This window comes from Carettochelys insculpta, chromosome 32 (assembly GCF_033958435.1).
Source record: "Carettochelys insculpta isolate YL-2023 chromosome 32, ASM3395843v1, whole genome shotgun sequence".
Lineage (NCBI taxonomy): Eukaryota > Metazoa > Chordata > Testudines > Carettochelyidae > Carettochelys > Carettochelys insculpta.
The window spans coordinates 9,885,749-9,902,581 of NC_134168.1; the positions used below are offsets into that span (position 1 = coordinate 9,885,749).

The 16,833-nt window shown below is 54.8% G+C and overlaps 1 long non-coding RNA gene across 3 annotated transcripts; it reads left to right on the plus strand.

Moving 5' to 3' along the window:
* Positions 1-4,514: 4,514 nt before the first annotated feature.
* Positions 4,515-10,136, plus strand: LOC142005042 (uncharacterized). Of its 3 annotated transcripts, none has more exons than XR_012643054.1 (3): positions 4,515-5,843; positions 6,469-8,526; positions 9,059-10,136. It is a non-coding gene; the product is annotated as an uncharacterized LOC142005042 (long non-coding RNA). The 3 variants fall into 3 exon arrangements; XR_012643055.1 differs by having other exon boundaries at positions 6,469-6,926; positions 8,366-10,136; XR_012643053.1 differs by having other exon boundaries at positions 4,515-5,492; positions 5,778-5,843; positions 6,469-10,136.
* Positions 10,137-16,833: the final 6,697 nt, after the last annotated feature.

The following is a 16,833-nucleotide window of genomic DNA, read 5'->3' on the forward strand; positions in this document are numbered from 1 at the left end:
AGAGGGCTTCTGAGAACTCAGCGAGAGTGAGAGGAAGCTCTAGCCGTTCCCGGTCGCCCGTGCTGACCGAAGGGAGTCGGTCCCAAAGCACCCTGCGGGCGTCGGCGTCAGTGGGATCCGGGGAGAAAAGGGTGGCGTAGAAGGCGCGAGCCGTGTCGCGCATCTCCACTGGATCCGTAAGAGGGGTGCCATCCTCCGCAACAAGGCAGAGCATATATTTTTTCGCACCCCTCTTTTTCTCCAGGGCTTAGAAGAATCATAGAAGCCACGATCCATCTCCCGAAGGAGGTGGATTCGCAACCTCACCAAGTCCCCTGTGCCGGAAGGGCATCGAGGGCGCTCGGGTCGTCCCTCTTCTCCCGGTACGTGCCGCAGAGGGATGAAGCTCCGGGACTGGCAGCTAGGCGCCTCTCCAGCTCAAGAACCTCCAGCTCCAGCTGCCCTATCAGCACATCCCGCCGCCGCCTGCCCCCCGGGTATAGTCGCAGCTGAAAAGCCACGTGTGCAACTTTCCCAGATCCCACCACCGCCGTGCCAAGGAAAAGGCGTGCCGTTGTCCCAGCCAGAACTCCCGGAAGGACACCATGAAGCCCACGTCCTCCAGCAGGCTGTTATTAAAATGCCAGTAGGCCGACCCCTGCTTCCCCGGAGAAAGGGAAGGCTTCACGGCCACCAAATGGTGCTCCGAGAAGGGGGCCGGCCGCACGCTGGAGGAGTGGGCCCGAGAGAGATGTTGTCAGGAGATGTAGGTGCGGTCCAACCGGGACTGCATGGATTTGTGTCCCGCCACCCAGACGGAGGTAAAGACAGTGTCCTCGTCCATGTGGTGGCTGTGCCAGACGTCCACTAGGGAGCGATGATTGCTGAGCTCCCTGAGGAAGTCCGCAGCAGCCTGGAACTGCTCGGTCCCTCTACAGTCCCGTTCCTCGAGGGTAGAGTTGAAATCCCCACGAGGACCAGGCACTCACGAGGATGGATGGAGTCGAGGAAAGCTGCTGCCTGCTGGAAGAAGGATGTTCTCTCCAGGCCAGATGTCGGGGCATAGACTTTGACCAGGTGGAGGGGCAGCCCCTCCACCCACACCTGGAGATCCAGCAGGCGGCCCGGCACAACCTCGATGCTCCCCAGCACCTCGGACTGCAGGTCTGGGGAGAACAGGGTCGCTACCCCGGCCCGACCTGCCGAGAGGTGACTCAGGTGGATCCCATCTTCCCACTCCAGCCGCTAGCTGGCTTCGGCGGCCGGAGTAGTGTGGGTCTCCAGCAAGAAGGTGACCGAGTACCCCCCTTGCCGGAGGAAGGAGAGTACTCGGCACCTGCGGAGACCTGACCCGCAGCCCCTGGAATTTAATCAGGCAAAGATGATCGGCGATATTTGGAGGGCTGGGGAGGATCCTCTCTGGAGGGAGCGCCGACGGCCCCCGTGGGGCCACGCAGCAAGCCGTGACCAATGCTGAAAGCAATTAAGGCGTCACGGAAGCCGCAGGCCCATTGGTCGGCTGTGGCATCCATCCTCCCGGTCCCCTTGCCCTCTTTTAAAAGGGCTCACGGACTCTAGGATTGTGTGGAAGTCACCCCAGCGCTGGAGAGCGAGAGCGACCTTCTTCCAAGAACTGGTGTATTTTGCCCGCCAGCGCATGGGGTGCTGGGGTTTCTGGGGGCCAAGCACCCATGAGCCCCGTTTTCTTCTGGGCCCCACGGCCCGAAAAAAAAGTCAAAGCGGAGGGTGGGGTCCAAGTTCGGGGGGGATGAGGGCGGCAGAGGGAGAGCAGCCCCGGAGGTGCTGGGAGTGGGTGGTACAGCAGAGGCCTCCCTGGCAATTACAGCATTGGGGCCAGACGTGGGTATACAAGTGTTGAGGGTAGGGGTAGAGAGGGGATGGGTAAAGGTGTGGAGGATGAGGGTTGAAGGGGGAGGGAAGAGGTCTGGAGGGGGTGGGGGGAGGAGGGGGAGGAGGAAGGGGTGGGAGTGGCGGAAGAGGGGGAAGCGGGGGGCCTGGAGGGGGGAGGGTTGCAGTTTTTTGGATGAAACATTGATTGGAGAGGGGATCGGGTGGGGGTAGAGGCTGGGATGGGAGCGGAGGGGATCTTGGGAGGGGGAACTTCCATGGGTGGTGGAAGGCGAGTTGGGGTTAGGGGCAAGGTGCCCACGCACTCGGTGGTGGGCACTGACGGGTTGCGGGGAATGGTGGTAGGGTCTTCAGGTCCGAGAGGGGAGGGAGGGCATAATGGGAACACGACACCGGGAGGTCATCGCCGATTGAGAGGGGGGACGCACTCTGCTACGTCCCAGAGCAGGGAAGGGGGAGAATTAAAGGGGTGTTAATGGAAGGGGAGAGGGCAGCGAGGGGGGTGGGGAGTGGAGGGACAGCCCGCAGGCCTCCAGTAGTCGGCTGTGCACATCCAGAGCCGACTGGGCGAGACCCAGGGCCTCGACCTCCTGCGAGAGGAGGGCGAGGCCAAGGCTCACCTCCTCCGGATGCTCCACAGGGGCAAGCTGGGTAGTGGCCAGAGGGGTGTCAGAGGGCGGCGAGGGGCGACAGAGGAAGTCTCTGTTTTTTGAGGTTCCAGCTCTGGGGCAGAAGGGGTGGTGTCCTTTATGGCCACCACGGCGACCCAGGTCACCCCTGGCAGGTGATCAGTGGACTGGGGCTGGTGGCTCTTTTTGGTGCCTTGCGGGGCACACCCACCCCGTCCTCTGATGGGATGGGGTGCCGGTCGCGCGCACTTCTTTTTTTTTCTTTTTTCCCTCGACCATCACCCCGTACTCCAAGGAGGGGGGCTGGGTGGCAGAGGAGGAAGGGCCAGGGGGCTGAGGCAACAAAGAGGGAGGGAGGAAGGTTGGGGCCGGGACAGCAGGGGGAAGGGACAGCCCACCCTGGGGTGCACCCTGCCCAGGTCCTGCTGCTGGCCCTGCCTCCTTCTCCTCCACAGACCCGGCTCTTGTGCCCACTTGGACGCAAGCATCCGATTCTTCTTGCTCGGCACCACCGATTTGGGCGCCCGCCGACGCCCCAGCAGCGATGGATCCCTCTGGGACGAGAAGAGGAGGGGTGGTCCCAGGGTCTGTCACGGTTGGGGCACCGCCGGTCTTGTGGCTGGCACCCCCCGGGTTGGAGGAGGTCCTGGGCTCCTCTTTGCGCCAGGCCAGGGGACAATCCCTCAGGATGTGCCCCGTCACCTGGCACACGAAACACTGGCCCTCCCCCAGGGTATAAAAGACCCAATACTGGGCCCCTTGGTAGGGCACCAGTTTATCCCCCTCCAAGGCTACCCTGCCCTGCCGTGCCATACGGCGGGATCCTTGCAGCCTAGGGGAAGGGGGCTCAGGACCGAGAGAGGCCGGCCCAGGGAAGTGAGGAAAGGCGGAAGGGCAGAGTTAGGGAGGAAGGACGGGACTGAAGGGAACACCAACTGCACACCCAGGTCTTCCAGCGGCTCCTGGGGCGCATGCATGCCCCCTACCGCCAAGCCCCTGTCCACCGCCTCCTGGGTGGTGGGCTTTGAAGCCAGGAAGAAAACAATCTTCCCAAAAATCCGGGGGCCGCCACCACGGCTGCGGGCCCCACCACCTGTGCCAACGCTCGCACGTAGGTCTCTACGTGAGGTAAGACAGCCACCAGGAGGCAGCGGACTCCGTGCCTTCTGGTGAGCATGGGGAAGGGGTTGTGACCGTCGGGGGTGGTAATCTTGGTGGAGGTGGAGGGAGCAGGGTGCGAGGCAGCAGCTGCCATCTGGGCATACAACCTGGGGGCCGAAGATTCAGAGCCCCCAGGTGCGGTGGTGGGAACAGTGGGGCAGGGAGAAGGGGGAGCTGCACCGGATGTTGCAGCAGCAGGGGTAAGAGCCCCTGTCATAAGAGGTTTAGACTTCTGGGCTGGGCTCTTGCCTTCCTTTTTCCCCTGATCCTTCCTACCCTTTCAGGGGGTTGGGTTCGGGGCGGGGTCGCCAGAGGACACCGCAGCGGGGATGGCAGGAGCCCCGGAGCCTACTCCCTTGCCCTTGGCCAACAAGATGGCAAGGACCCCAGCAGCCCTAGATGAGGAGGCCGCCATTTCAGAGTAGGGGGGTGCTAGTGGAGGAGGAGGGCGTCACAAGATGAGCCCCCAGTGGCTGTAGAGGCCATGATGAGGGGTGCAAGGGTGACGGAATTTATTGTTGGGGCACTTTAAGAGAGTGGGGGAAGGGAGGAGGAGAGGAAGGAAGTGGCTGCCTATCCTTCCCCCACTGGCCAGGCTGAGGACCGGGTCAGGTGGGGGTGGGGCGGGAGTAAAGGGAGGTGCAAGGAAGGTCAGAGCTCCCAGCTCAAGATCGTAAGCTGCTCCTCCAGTTGTGCAGGGATGTGGGGGGGTGGGGTGAGTGAGTGGAAGGGGAGGGGCTCAGGCACCTAACAGAAAGCAAAAAGGGGGGAGCCATGGGCTCAAGAAGGGGGGGGGCAAAATGGAAGGGGGGTAGAACCAGCCAAAGGAGGGGGGGTTGGGGGGAGGAGTGTGCCCACGGGTGCCAGAGGGTGGGCCCAAAACAGCTGCTGCAGAGCCTCACAGGAGCAAGGAGGAGGAAGGGGCAGCTGGTAAGAGTGGGTCTCAGATGGGAAGGGCCCCAGCAGTGGCTGGGTGTGGGAAGGCCAGTGGGAAAGGCGGTGGCTGCAGGGGTAGGGCAGGGACTACACCCTAACACCCCACCCCCAGCTATGCAGAAACCCCTCTGGAGCCCTGGTGGAGAGGGGCCCCGCCCAAACTCACCGCTTCCCGAGCCGCTCCACAGGAGGCTGTGGAGAGGAGCCCAACTGCCGCTTTAAGAAAGCCCCTTACCACCTCCGAAGCAGTGAGGGTGCCGCAGCTGGCAGATGAAAGCGTGGACCGAAACGAGGGCAGCAGTCTCCCCCCAAAGGATGGAAAGGGGGGGGCCCTCCTGCTAAGGGGCAGGGGGCAAGAGTCCCCCACACTCCAGCCACCCAGCAGCTCCTGAGAAAACTATCTGGAAAGGGTGGGGGAGTGGCGAGAGGCAGAAGCAGCCTACCTGCCAGGGCAGGAGAGAAGCTGGCAGAAGAAGCGGGGGGGTCCCAAGAAGACAGCCCCACAGGGGCTTCAAGCAGCCAGGAGCTGCCCAGTCCCAGCACCACGCCTGCCCGCCTCCTGGTCTCCAATATTTGGGAAGGGTTCCCAAGAGGGGGGACGATACCACAGGAGTCCTTCTGGTTTCCTACAGGGTGTGAGCAGCTGGGGAGGGGGCTGCACTGAGAGAATAGGGGCCAGCTGGTCTCACTTAAGCTTGCTTTTAGCAGAACAGAACAGAACAGAAGGAGGAGTTTTCCAGAGGCAGCAGGAGGAGGAGAGCAATGCTCATCCACAAGGGGCTAAAGTGCTGCCCAGGAGGCCCTGGGATTGGGGGAAAGGCTAAGTGGGCTCAACACACAGGAGCAGCCAAGCCAGAAGGAAGAACAGGCGGCTGCTGCTGCTGCTCCTGCTCCTGCCACGGCCACTACCTGGAGAAGGTACAGGTGGGAGAACTGGTCTGGGGAAGTGACCCAGGAAAGAGCTGCAGTGTTCATAACAAGGGGGACCCTCCCCACCCACCAGCAGCCACACAGGCTCCCTAGGTCGGAACTGGGAACGAGCGGGGAGGGCCTGTGTGATGATCATGAGGGTTAGCCAGCAGCCTGGGAGTAAAAGGGTTAACCTCCTTAGCCAGGTGGGGTTGGCCTATAGGAATGTAGGTAAGAATTGAATTTTGGCTCCTCCCTCTTCTGTTCTCTGCTTTCTTTTCTTCTTCTTTCCAGCCATAAGGGAGAGAGACACAGAATATCTCCCTCCAAGAACAGGCCCTCCAATCTTCTGTCAGTCAGGTAAAATTAAGATAGATCTGTTAGGCTTGATTGTTTTATGGTTTGGGAAGAGGGGTCTGATGTCTGGGCCATTTTTAGAAATGTTCTTTCACTTTCTTTGTAACTTTGTAATCTAGTCATGAGGTTTGCAACACAAATACTGTTGTCAAAATAGAAGTTCTCTCTTTTCCTTTTATTAACTTGGTATTGGTTAATATTTGTGTCCTGGTTTTTACTTCTGAGGCTAAGATTTCCGACGTCGTCTCTCCCTGGTTTCCTTATTATTACTTGGGTGGTGGCAGCGAATTTTATCCCCAAAATCTAAGGTTTTTAGGATTTTTGGGGAAAGTTTATACCAAACCCTGGTAGATGAGGTTTTGGTGGTACTTTTGCTGGCCCCCATTTGTGCATTTATCTTGCTAGAGTGGGGAAGGAGCCATGACATGGTGGCAGTGGTGTTGAGAACCCAGGATTTTTAAAAGGACACAAGTTTTTCTTTTGAGCTGCAAGATCTGCAATTTTTTTCTTTTTTTTTTTCCCCTTTGTTTTTGTTGTTTTGTTTTTGTGCTGCCTCAGGGTGGGGCAGACAGAAGGTTAACTTTTAGCCACACACAGACCACCCCAAAGAGTTGGGTTTTTTTCCTAGCTTTCAGGACAACTGGATGGTTAAGCTAGAAGAGGGCAGGGAAGGAGCCCAGTAAATGCTTTTGCGATCGGGCAAAGTAGCCCTAGAGAAACCAACCCTTCCTAAACAACACCCTGAGGTGGAAGCAGCCTCAGAGCAAGGCAAGATGTCCAGCTCCAGGGAAGATTCAGACACTGGAGAGGGGAAACAGGAGCATGTTCTGATGAGTCCAAGGGGAAGTGACCTTGAGGAGGCAGGAGGGGTCAGCAACCGCCCTACTTCCCCCTCCCCAGCTCTCTCTATGTGGGATTATGCCTCAAGTGCAGGCCGGACTCTAACTGACAAAGAGATGGAGTTCCTCATGCAGATGGAGGACAGACGTGCACAAGTAAAGCCGGCCGAGATAGCCGCAGAGACGAGGAGCGCGGAACTAGAGGCCCAAGTTGCACTGGAAAAAGCAAAGCGGGCGGATGTTTCAGGTACTCCACCCAACAACCCCATCACCATTCTGCCCCCCCAGGAGACTCCCCGTGTACCAAGTAGGGGATGATGTCGATGACTTTTTCCTCAACTTTGAGAGGACCTGCCATGGGTACCACATTCCTCCTTGTCAGTACATGATGGACTTAAGATCACAAATCACTGGTCCTCTACTGGTGGTGGCAGCTGACCTGCCAGGGGGCCTGGCAAATGATTATGAACTGTTTAAGCAAGAGGCCAGACTCAGGATGGGACTCATTCCTGAACAGGCCCCGTGTCGCTTCAGGGCCTCCAAGTGGACCCCAACCATACCCTTCCCCAAACATGCCAGTTGTGTACTAAAAAAACTGGGAAACATGGCTCTCTGGAGAGAAAGCCCACACCCAGGAAGAAATATCTCTCCTGATGCAGAGGGAACAGTTCCTTGAGGGGGTTCCGGGAGAAATTAGAGGATACATCCTGGATGGAAAACCGAAAAACCTAAGAGAGGCAGGAGTACTCAGTGCCCAATGGATTGAGCTGAGGGGGAAAAGCAGCCAGGAGAGCAGTCTGAGAGGGACCTTCAACAACCGGGGACCATCCAGACCCCCACTTTGCAGGGAAGAGCCCGACACACCTCCAGCAAGACTCTGGGGTTCCCCCTGTCCCTCCATTCCATCCCCTGGGAACCTTCCCTGCTCCAGTGGTGCACTCATGGTGTGATGCTTTAAATGGAATGAAATGGGGCATGTCAAGGCCAACTGTCCCAAGAGTACCAATAGGCTGCAGCTCATCACTCTGGGGTTGCCTCCAGAAGCCTCAGGCCTCCGATGTCTCACAGATCCCCCCAGAGCAGCAGGAGTCTGTGAGTGTGGGAGGGAGGGAGATTATTGCCTGGAGGGACACCGGAGCACAGGTGTCAGCGATCCACCAATCTGTAGTGCACCCCAAGGCCATAGACCCACAGACTCTGGTCACCATTCAACCCTTCAAGGATAACCCCTTTCACCTCCCTACTTCCTAGTTACCAGTGCAGTACGAGGTCTGGTCAGGGACTTGGACTTTTGCAGTCCATGATGACTACCCTGTTCCTATCCTGCTGGGGGAAGATTTAGGCAACCACGTGAACCAGGTTAAGAGGGTGGGAGTGATCACATGAAGCAAGGCTAACCAGACCTCCACACCTAAAACCTCTCCTGAGCCTAACAGGGATCAGGCTGTATTACCAAACACCCTGGACCCTGCAGTGATTGTGCCTGAACTCAGACCAGTAGCTGCAAACACGGCCTGTAACCCAGTTCCTGAGCCCCAGGCCAGGTTGGCTCCAGACCCAGAGGGGGTGGCACAGCCAGTGCCATGGTCAGAGTTGGCCACGAGGGACACCATGGAGTTGGCGGTGACAGCTGAATCTACAATGCTCCCCCATACACCAGAAAAAAGTGATCCCTCCTCTGTACAGGTGCCCTCTGCTCCTACATTGCCTCTTGTGGGACCTGATCTGATGTCTCCAGCTCTCAGAGACCAGTTCCAGGCAGAACCAGAACGAGATGAGAGCCTCCAAGGATCTTGGACGGCGGCCAGAAATGACCCCCTGCCTCTCAGCTCTTCGAACAGAACCAGGTTTGTGGTAGAAAGAGGACTTATACCGGGAGTCCCTTTCCCATGGGCACCAAGAGGACTGGCATCCTCAGAGACAGTTGGTGGTCCCTACTAAGTACCAGGAAAAGCTCTGAAGCTTAGCCAATGATCATCCTAGTGGCCATGCTGGGGTGAGCCGAACCAAAGCCTGGTTGAGAAGGTCAGTCTACTGGGAGGGGATGGGCCAGGAGGCCACTAGCTATGTCCGTACTTGTAAGATGTGCCAGTCGGTGGGAAAGCCCCGACACCGGATCAAGGCACCCCTCCAACCCCTCCCCATCATAGAGGTCCCATTCCAATGGGTAGCTGTGGATATTATGGATCCATTCCAGAAGAAAACCCCCAGAGGGAAACAGTTCATATTGACCCTAGTGGACTTTGCCACCCGATGGCTGGAAGCCATGGCCCTAGGCAGCATGACAGCTCGGAACATGGCCCAGGCACTGACAGATATCTTTGCCAGGGTAGGTTGGCCCTCAGATCCTCACTGATTCTGGGACCAATTCCCTGGCAGGGGCAATGAAACACCTCTCGGAAGCTTTTAACCAGCTCAAGATGGCTCTGATGTCTGAGCCTGTGCTGAGGACCCCAGACTATGATATGCCTTTCGTCATCACCACAGATGCTTCTGAGTGGGGAGTAGGAGCAATTCTGATGCAGGAAGGACCAGATTAACAACTGCACCCTCTTCTATTTCTCAGCAAAAAATTGTCTGTAACAGAAAGCCACTGGTCTGTCTCAGAGAAAGAGAGCTATGCGATTGTATATGCGCTAGTTAAGCTAAGACCGTATGTTTTTGGACAGCGCTTCCATCTTCCGATTGACCACTCTGTTCTTCAATGGCTTCCTTCAGTCAAAAGAACCAGCAAGAAACTCCTTCGGTGGAGTTTGGCACTCCAAGACTTTGACCTTGATGTCCAGCACATTTCAGGAGTCGCAAATGAGGCAGCTGACTCCCTCTCCCGAAAGGAATTTCTGGACTCAATTACAAAGGACATTCTCTCTATCTGTGTTGGTACTCCACGAATGTGGAAACATTTTGTTATTTCTCATGTAGTTGCTAAGAATGTAAAGCGTGCATGTACTTGTTTTCTATGTCTTCTGTCAGACCATCAGGCAGAAATCACAGCCAGTGTGGCCAGAGGCTGTCCAGCACTGTGTGTGATTTGGAGGGGCGTGTGATGATCATGAGGGTTCTCCAGCACCCTGGGAGTAAAAGGGTTAACCTCCTAAGCCAGGTGGGGTTGGCCTATATTCCTATAGGAATGTAGGTCACAATTAAATTTTGGCTCCTCCCTCTTCTGTTCTCTGCTTTCTTTTCTTCTTCTTTCCAGCCATGAGGGAGAGAGAGACAGAATATCTCCCTCCAAGAACAGGCCCTCCAATCTTCTGTAAGTCGGCTAAAGTTTAGATAGATCCATTAGGCTTGACTGTTTTATGGTTTGGGAAGTGGGGTCTGATGTCTGTGCCCTTTTTAGAAATGTCATTTTACTCTCTTTGTAACTAAGATCTAGGCCCATGGTGGAGACTCCCCACGTGTTTTACTTTGACTCTTCCATCTAGTCATGAGGCTCGCAACACAAATATTGTTGTCATAATAAAAGTTCTCTCTTTTTCTATTTATTAACTTGGTATTCGTGAAAGTTTGTGTCCTGGTTTTTACTTCTGGGGCTGAGATTTCCGAAGTAGTCGCTTCCTGGTTTCCTTATTATTACTTGGGTGGTGGCAGCGAATTTTATCCCCAGAATCTAAGGTTTTTAGGATTTTGGGGGAAAGTTTATTCCAAAACCCGGTAGATAAGATTTTGGAGGTACTTTTGCTGCCCCCTATTTCTACATTTATCTTGTGAGAGTGGGGAAGGAGCCATGACAGCCCGGGTTTCCCCCAGGCCACCATCTCCCTCCCCTTCCCCGATCTCGAGGGCAATGGTGACCTGGCCGGGGAAACGTGGACAAGCAGAGGCCTGGAGCCCAGGAACCACGCCAGCCCCATGATGATTTGCATAATGGGAGAATGGTCATGGAAGGCCAGATAGGGGAGAAAAGGTGGAGGAGGAGTTGCGCTCTGTGTGAGGCAGCAGTATGATTGCTCAGAGCTCCAGCACAAGGAAGGAGAAAATCCAGTTGTGTGTCTTTGGGTTAAGCTTAGAGGTGGACGTTAGGGAGGTGATGATGTTGTAGTTGGTGTCTGTTTCAGACCGTCGCATCAGGGACAGGAGATAGATGAGGCTTTCTTCAGGCAGCGAAGTGAAGCTTCCAAATCACAGGCCCTGGTTCTCATGAGAGACTTGAATCATCTGGACATTTGTTGGAAGCCCAATAGATCAGCATGCAGACAATCCAGGAAGTTTTTGAACAATGTTGGGGATAACTTCTCGGGACAAGCGCTCAAGGAACCGACCAGGGGCCATGCACAACTTGACCTGCTGCTCACAAACAGGGAAGAACTAGCAGAAGAAATAGAAGTGGGAGGGAACCTGGGCTGCAGCGACCATGAGATCGTAGATTTCAGGATCCGGACAAAAGTAGAAAGGTGAGCAGTAACATACAACCCCTTGATTTCAGAAGAGCAGACTTGGACTCCCTGAGAGACTGGATGAGCAGGATCCCTTGGGAAACAAAGATGAAGGGGAAAAGAGTTGAAGAGAACTGGAAGTATTTTAAAGAAGTCTCACTGAAGGCTGGGGGGAAAAAACTGCTGTAAGGGTTAAAATTTTTCTTTCCCACAATAACGAGACCCCACTCTGTAGGAGAATACTAGGGGGTCATCTGCACCTCTTTGAAGTCCCTACCTTGCTGCATTGAGACAATTTATCCTGTAAGCTCCTCAGTCTGGGTTATCATGTACCTTTTGTAGTGTAAACTGGCCTCAAGCATAGCTGCTGTTTGCAGACACTTCTCAGGACAAGTCTTCTGAGACTTTCACATGTTAAAGAAAACAATTAATTACTCAACTGTCTGAACAAACTGTATAAAGAGTCTTGATCACAACAAAAAGCAGTCAAGTAGCACTTTAAAGACTAGCAAAATAGTTTATTAGGTGAGCTTTCGTGGGACAGACCCACTTCTTCAGACCATATCCAGACCAGAAGAGATTCAATATTTAAGACACAAAGAACCAAAAACAGTAAGCAAGGAGGACAAATCAGAAAAAGATAATTAAGGTGAGCAAATCAGAGAGTGGAGGGGTGGGGGGCAAGATCAAGCATTAGATTGCGTTAAGCATGCAGACGAGCCCCTATAGTGACTCAGAAAGTTCACATCCTGATTGAAACCATGCGTTAACGTTCCGAATTTGAATATAAATGTCAATTCGTCCGCTTCCCTTTCTAGAAAGGAGCGATAATTACTTTTCAGTAAAACACATACCTTGAGGTCGTTGACAGAACAGCCCATTCCATTAAAATGTTAACGAAGTGGTTTGTGGATCTGGAGTGTTTTAATGTCTGTTTTGTGCCCGTTGACCCTTTGTCTCAGGGAGTTAGAAGTCTGCCCAATATACAAAGCATTTGGGCATTGTTGACACATGATGGCATATATGATGCTCGTAGAGGAGCATGAGAAAGTGCCCGTGATTCTGTGAGTAACCTGGTTAGGTCCAATGATGGTGTTTCCAGAGAAGATATGTGGACAAAGCTGACAGCAGGCTTTGTTGCAGGGAAAGGTTCCAGGACTGGTGTTCCTGTGGTATAGACTGTGGCTGTTAGTAAGGATCCTCATCGGGTTGGGAGGTTGTCTGTAGGAGACAACAGGCATGTCACCCAGGGCCTTCTGGAGTGTAGCATCCTGATTAAGAATAGGTTGTAGGTCTTTAATAATTCGTTGCAGTGATCTGAGTTGCGGGCTGTAAGTGATGAGCAGTGGAGTTCTGTTCTTGGCTTTTCTGGGCTGATCTTGGAGTAGCTGGTTTCTGGGTACGTGTCTGGCCCTGTCGATTTGTTTTTTTACTTCTCCTGGTGGGTAATTCAGGTTTATGAATATTTGGTAAAGTTCTTGTAGTTTTTGGTGTCTGTCAGTTGGATCACAGCAATTGCGATTATACCTAAGAGCTTGACTGTAAAGAATGGATCTAGTCACGTGTGCAGGATGGAAACGAGAAGGGTGTAGATAAGTATAGCGATCAGTAGGTTTTCGGTACAGTGTGGTACTGATCAGGCCATCCTTGATTAGTACTGTAGTGTCCAGGAAATGTATCTCTTGCATGTTGTAATGGAGGCATAAGTTGATGGTGGGGTGTAGATTGTTCAAGTCTCTGTGGAATTGTTCTAGAGCCTCTGTCCCATGGGTCCAAATCATAAAGATGTCATGAATGTATCTTAAGTACAGGAGTGGTAATAGGGGATGAGAGCTGAGGAAATGTTGTTCCAGGTGAGCCATAAATATATTAGCATGTGGTGAGGCCATGCGGGTGCCCATAGCAGTTCCCCTAATGTGGAGGTATAAATTGTCCCCAAAATGGAAATGATTTTGTGTGAGAAGAAAGTAACAGAGGTCAGACACCAGATTGGCTGTGGTGGCATCAGGGATGGTGTTCCTGATTGCTTGTAATCCATCTTTATGTGGAATATGAGTGTACAGAGCCTCTCCATCCATTGTGGCAAGGATGGCGTTATCAGGAACTTCTCCGATGTTTTGTAATTTCCTCAGGAAGTCGGTGGTATCTCGGATATAGCTGGGAGCGTTGGTGGCATAGGGTTTGAGGAGGGAGTCCACGTAACTGGATAGTGCGGTGGTAAGGGTGCCAATACCTGAAATGTTAGGGCGTTCAGGGTTTCCAGGTTTGTGGATTTTGGAAAGTAAAGAGAATAATCCAGGCTGCGGCTCAGATGGTGCGTGTGAGTTAATGAGGTCCCGAGTAGCAGCAGGGATTTCCTTCAGTAGTTGTAATTTCCTTTAGAATTCCCAAGTGGGATCAGCAGACAGAGGTCTGTAAAATGTGGTGTTGGAGAGTTGTCTGGATGCCTCCTGTTCCTAGTCTGACTTCTTCAGGATGACAACAGCACCCCCTTTGTCAGCTGGTTTGATTTGGATGTCTTGGATATTTTTGAGACTCTGAACAGCATAGCGTTCAGCATAGTTGAGATTGGGTCTCCTTTCACATTGTTTGTGTATGAGGTCAGACTGAGCACGGTTGCGGAAGCAGTGTACGTAGAAGTCCGGACTTTCACTACCAGCCTCAGGGGGAGTCCACGTAGAGTTCTTCTTCTTTTTTTGTTGGTAGTGGGGGTTGAGAGAGTCAGACTGTTGTTGCTAGGTGTGCTGGAAAAATTCCTTTAGACGGAGGCGGCGAAAGAAGGCTTCAGGGTCCTCACAGAATTGTATGAAGTTTGTGGGGGAAGTAGGGCAGAAGGAAAGACCCCGGGATAAGAGAAACTCCTCTGCGGGGCTGAGCTGGTAGTTTGAGAGGTTAACAATGTTGTTGGTTGAGCTACTGTTCTTGTGGTTGAAGTATCCTGAGGACTGAAGTAATGAAGAAAATTTATTCTCTTTTCCTTTTTTTAGATGGAAGAAGTGTGTTTTCTAAATATCTTGTCTGGCACTGGTAAAGTTTCGTACTGTGGGGTCTTGTGTGGATGCCTCTTCACCCCCATCTATGCAGCCACCCCTCTGGAGCCCCAACTCACCCCTCCATGAAACCATCAGCCACCACCTGAACAGGTCCCTTACCGCCTCTAAACCAGTGAGGGGCAGCAACTGCCCGATGAAAGCGTGGGCCCAAATACAGGGCCAGCAGTCTCCCCCAGGGGATGGAAGGGGTAGGGGGCAAGAGTCCCCCACACTCCACCCAACCAGCAGCTCTAGAGGAAACCAGCTGCAAAGGGAGGGGGAGTGGGGGGGGGGATGGAGCAGCCTACCCGAGGCACGAGGGAACCTGGCCCAAGAAGTTGGGGGGGGCAAAAAGACAGCCCCATGGGAGCTTGAAGCATTCAAGGGACGTCCACCCCCCCCCCCATAACCGAACCTCCCAGTTGTGGGGGGGAGGGTCCCAAGGGGGATCCCACGGCAGCCCTGCAGGAGCCAACCATGAGGCCTAGAGGACGAGAGGGAAAACCTGTTGGACGCCGAGGAGGGACCTGCGAAAAGAAACGGCCCCAAGTGAGTTCGGGGGACAACAAAAGAGAAAGAACAGGGTCAGAGTGAGTGAGGGTCAGAGATTCAAAATGAGGGAACCAGAGGGAGACACCGAGCAGAGAACCCGAGAGAGCGCCCACCGCTCCTCAAAGGTATCGTGGGAGTGGGTGGACGCCACCCAGAGGAACTCTGCCCAGATTCGTGACTGGAGGTAGGAACAGAAGTAGGCCCCACAGTCGCCAGTTGCCCCCTCTGCCAGCCTCCTCTCTCTAGTCTTATAAATGGCCATTTTAGCCACAGCCAGGAGGAGGCTGACGAGGTGGTCTCGCGACTTCGTCGGGCCACGGATTGGGTGTGAGAGGATGAGAAGATGTGGGTAGAATTGCAGCCAGACCCTCAGAAGGAGGAACTGGAGGAGGAGCTGTTGCCTTGGCGCATTCGATGAAAATGTGCGCCATGGTCTCCCTCATGCTGCAAAAGGTGCAAGTGTCTGGGGTAGGGGTGAACACCGCCAGGTACATGCCCGTGCTCACTGCTCCATGGAGAACTCCAGCTGAAGCCCCCGGCAGGCCGCGGAACCAATGTGGCATAGAGGTTGGTCCATCGGGGCTCCCCACCCTCTGAAGGCATTGAGAGGTCCTGTCGTTTATAGTCAGGGTGGGACATGAGGGTGGGGAAGTGGAGCGTGTGAAGCACGAGCGTGTTCAAGAGATGTCTAGGCGTGGTTCGGAAGCGGACCGGCTGCAGGGTATGCAGCCGCCTGGGATGATGAGGGGAAGGAGGGAGGGTGGTGGTGCGGGGCCGGGGGCCCACAGAGAGGTGCGGAGGGCAAGGAGTTAAAGGGGGCAGGGCACACCCTCTCACAGGACTCGCCTGAGGAAAACATGAGCAGTAGGCGTTTGGGCGGCCTTCACCTCCTCGAGTAAATGTCAGGGGGAGCGTAGGGTGGAGAGTCCCATGCACAGGGCGACTGCCGGGGCTCCCATCCAGTCCCCCCGGTCGTAGTCCAGGAAGTTTCTGACCCTGGTTATTCCACCTACGACCAACCTCCAGTGCACCGCGGGTGACTCTGTCGCCTGCACACGAAGGTAGGGGTTATGTAGCAGGGGCTCTGTGAGGAGGTCTTCCCCTGCGGCAGCTCCTAAGGGCCTGGCAGCTGCAAGCCGCCGCCTGGCACGGAGGACGTCCTGGTGGAAGGCTGGCAGCTCCGAGAGGCCTCACGGATGATCTCTCAGGAATAAATAAAGGAGCTGCCGCTCATATCAGAGCCCTCGGTAACAACAGAGAAATGCTTGAGCCAGTGTGCTCCATGCCGGACCATCTGCACTGTTGGTGTTAGTAATGACATGTGCCTGCAGGGCCCGGAGGCGGAAGACGTGGACCTGAGTGCGCAAGCAAGTCAGGCCCTGCCCTCCCTCCTCTGGGGGAAGAGGGAGAACCCCTGCAGAGACCCAGTGCAGTCCTGGCCAGAAGAACTGCAGGGTTGACCTCTGGAACTGGGCCAGGAACTCCGGGGGTGGGACCAGGGTGTTGAGATGGTGCCAGAGCATGGACAGGATCATCTGGTGAAGCACCAGTGCCCTCTCACACAGGGAGAGACACCTGAGCAGGCGTGTCCACCTCCACATCCGCTCAACCACCCTGCTTCTCAAAACTTGCCAGTTTTCCGGTGGAGAGGGATGCATGGCAGATAAAAAGATGCCGAGATAGAGCAGCGGACTTGTGTTCCTTTGGATGGCCTGAAGCATGGGTGGGAGGCAGCCCGCCTGCCATCCAGTCCCAACCCCCAGGCCAGAGCTCTTGACCCAGCTAACCCAGGCAGAGGAGGCTGCTGAGTAAAGAGCTTGGCAGGCCTCCAGGCGTGCCAGGTCTCCTGGATCATGAACCACAAGGAGCACGTCGTCGGCATACGCCGAGAGGACCAGCCACAGTCTCGGCTATGGAATCACCATCCCTGTCACCCTTCGGCAAAGGAGGAATAGGAAGGGTTCAACAGCCAGGGCGTAGAATTTGCCTGAGAGCGGGCAGCCTTGTCATACTCCCCGTCCGAAGATGACTGGGGTGGTCTGGGTCCAGTTGAGCTTGACCATGCACTCTGAGGCAGCGTACGGCACCTGTAGAAACCTGAAAAAGTGAGGCCCGAAGCCAAAGGCCTGCAGGGTGCCCAGGAGATACCCGTGGTCCACCCTGTCAAACGCCTTCTCCTGGTGTAAGGACA